The sequence below is a fragment of the Helianthus annuus genome, chromosome 6 (assembly GCF_002127325.2).
Source record: "Helianthus annuus cultivar XRQ/B chromosome 6, HanXRQr2.0-SUNRISE, whole genome shotgun sequence".
Classification (NCBI taxonomy): Eukaryota; Viridiplantae; Streptophyta; class Magnoliopsida; order Asterales; family Asteraceae; genus Helianthus; species Helianthus annuus.
This window is the reverse complement of record NC_035438.2, coordinates 146,327,888-146,331,337: the sequence shown is the minus strand read 5'-3', so window position 1 is coordinate 146,331,337 and position 3,450 is coordinate 146,327,888. Positions and strand designations below refer to the sequence as shown.

Sequence of the window (3,450 nt, the reverse complement as noted above, 5' to 3'; positions counted from 1 at the left end):
GTCTTGATGTAACATGCTTGAACATTATGTGATTAGTTGACATGTTTGGTGCAATGATATATGAGAACATCTTATGTGAATTATATGTTATATTATGTGTATGCTTGTACGTATGTGAACCGAAACAACAAGGACCCGACTCGAGACCATGTGGTCTCGAGTGAACAGTAACCGGTTTGGGCCTTTGGCCGGTTGGGCCATTTGGGCCGTAAACCCTCACCCGAAACCCATTAAGGGTGCACCACTTGAACTAGCATATATATATCACTCCTCTAGGCAACTTTGCCATTCTTTGGATAACCACTCTACACACACTCTCCTACTTTCCCTCTCACTAAAACCTTAAGAACACAAACACACCTCCAAGTTTTCGGATCCAATCGGTTGGCACAAGAACTCTCGGATTTGGACTTCGGATCGGCACACACACACTTCACCAACCGGTTAGTATTTATGATGTTTATTGATTGATGTTTGTTGTTGATTAAATGATAATATGAGTGATATGATTCAACTAGTGTAATGTATGCTTGATGATGTTTTATGTGTGTTAAAAAGCTTTAATGTCGGATGTGTTGCTAAGGAACTCATGATATCTTGTGACCAAATATGACACAAACCCTTGATTATTGATGTTTATGAAAACCGGCTTGTATATGTGTAGTACCATGTTAATCGGATAGGTGTAGAATTGATTTTGAGATGTTTAGATGAGTATGTTAAGTATGTTACATTGTGGTTCATAAATTTGGTTGAACAAGGGTTGTTTATGTTATGAATAAACATGATGAATGATTGAAGAACTTGATGAATGTGTTTGAATATATGAAGAACAATTTGAATGATGGTTGAAGATGTGAAAACCCTTATGATTTTGATCCATTTTTACTAATAGACTGATTAGGAAAACTTGTTAGTAAAATCCTATTGGTTGTTTCCTGATTTGGGCCTGATTACATAGTACCATTAGGCTGACTATATCTGAATCAACACGTGAACATGAAAAGGACAGCATACGACTCGCAACCACACAGTTGCAACTCGCAACCACAGCGTGACAACTCGAGACCACGCGGTTGCGACTCGCAACCATAACATGACAAGCCGAGACCACAGGTTACGAGTCCCGTTGCGACTCGAGACCTCAGCATGACGAGCCGAAACCATGGTTGCGACACCGGTTGCGACTCGCAACCATTTATGATCAGCACAAACAGCATGACTCGAAACCATGCTTGCGAGTCCGGTTGCGACTCGAGACCACACTTATGGGCCTAAGTTAGTGGGTCGGACTTATGGACTTCCGTGCTACTGTTGATGTGTTGTTTGGGCCTGTTACTACGAGCCTAACTGTTCGGGCTTTATACTTAGACTTTGGGTTGTGTTTGAATGATAACTATGAACTGTTACTGTTAAACGTGTTGCCATGATTATTACCGGGAACAATGCGTGTTGAACATTCGTGCACTGCTTGGCTTGAATCTGATACGAATAATATCTGTGATAGGACCTAATTGATTACCTGCAATTTGATTATCTTTTCTGTGTTACTGCCGAGCAAACCAAGGTGAGTTCACACCCTCTACAAAGCATGGGATTCCCTGGGTTGGGAACGGGGTTAAGGAATGTGGATTCCTCGTCCTCCTTGGGTAGGACGGCTATGGTTCAGGAATGTGATTCCTCGTCCGGATGGACGGATAACTCGTACTAGACTAAAACTCTATCACGAAGTCCCTCCTTTTTGTATCGACTAATCGCCGGGCCAATGGCGAGCGGGTCATTAGTTAGATAGCGCTATTTAGGTCTGACAAACCTCACACCGTGCCGCAGAGGACGGGCGTGAACTAATGGATCTGGGGCACGTCAATGATGATAGACATTGATGTTTTCAGGGCACATAAACATGACTACAGTCAGCAGTCGATATGGTAACGAGTCTAGTGTACGCATGGGGTAGCCCCCACGGCCGAAATGCCTGATAACTAACACGGGGTAGCCCCCACAGCCGAAATGCCTGATAACTAACATGGGGTAGCCCCCACGGCTGGAATGCCAGAGTAACTGGGAATGAACATGTCACGTTTTCAAACTATGGGGTAACCCCCACGGCAGGATGCCAGTAAAGGAAACTGTTTTCGAAACAACTAAAACGAACACCCAACTGTGAACTCACTCAACTAGTTGTTGACTCGTTACTACATGCTTTGCAGGACCATAGGTACTCAGCTGGAGCTTGCATGGAGGAGAGTCGTTGTGGGACACGGATTGCTGCGTGCCATGTTCTATTTGAAAACATTTGAACTTATGTTATAACTTTAAACTTATGCTTCCGCTTACAACTTAAACTTGATTTTGTGGAAACACCAATCGTATTGGTTAAACGTTATGATTATTTATATGCTTGTTCAGTATGATTGGTGGCTGGATCCTGGTCAGTCACGCCTCCAAGCGGTAGTACTCCGCAGGTGGGATTTTGGGGGTGTGACAGAGACTGTTTTTGTCATCTCTAACTTTTTAATTTTAGAAGAAAGGGTCTCGATTTGGGCTTGTAAAGAAGTGCTTTCATCAACCTTATGGGCGCCCGGGGCAATAGATTTCTTGCCTCGGGGAGTGTGCCATTGAAAATTGGTTTGAGCAATTTCCTCAATTTGATTATATATTTCATGTGGGCGGCGATTACCTAAAAGTCCCCCGGAGCTAGAGTCAAGTGTTTGTCTAGTGTGCGGCAACAATCCATTATAGAAAGTGGATACTTGTTGCCACACCGCAAGACCGTGATGGGGACACTTTCGTAATAGCTCCTTGAACCTTTCCCAAGTTTCATATAAGGATTCCCCCTCCTCTTGCGAGTATGTATTAATTTCAATCATTAATTTAGCCGTTTTAGCGGGAGGGAAATACTTATATAGAAATTTTTGGGCTAGTTCATCCCAGGTGTTTACCGAACCAACTGGGAGGGCGTTAAGCCAAGCTTTTGCTCGGTCTTTTAGTGAAAATGGAAACATTCGAAGGCGGATGGCGTCATTTGATGCTCCATTGATCCGAAAGGTATCGCATATTTCTAAGAAATTAGTAATACGTAGATGGGGATCCTCGTCCGCAAGCCCATGAAAGGTTGCGGAGTTTTGAAGCATTTGTATCATATGTGGCCGAAGTTCGAAGTTGTTGGCTTCGACATTCGGTGCATTGATAGCGGCGCCGAGATTACCTACGGTGGGTCGTAGGTAATCCATGAGGGTACGTTGGTCCGCCATTGGAAGTGGGTCCCCCGAAACCTTCTCTTGGTTTTTAGCTTTTAGTCTTTTTCTGAGAAAGCGTTCGGGTTCTTCTAGAGGTTCTTTTATGTCTTTATTAGAACTGGAGCTCATACACTACGTAGAGGTGGCATCTGGTTCCAAGTCCTGCAACAAAAACAAAAAAGAACGTTGGTCAGAAAGTTCACCACGGCCC

The 3,450-nt window shown here is 43.6% G+C and overlaps 1 non-coding gene across 1 annotated transcript; it reads left to right on the top strand.

Annotated features, from left to right (window-relative positions):
• The first annotated feature begins 2,769 nt into the window (after positions 1-2,769).
• Positions 2,770-2,876, top strand: LOC118480061. The gene has a single exon (XR_004861700.1). It is a non-coding gene; the product is annotated as a small nucleolar RNA R71 (small nucleolar RNA).
• The last annotated feature ends 574 nt before the right edge of the window (positions 2,877-3,450 follow it).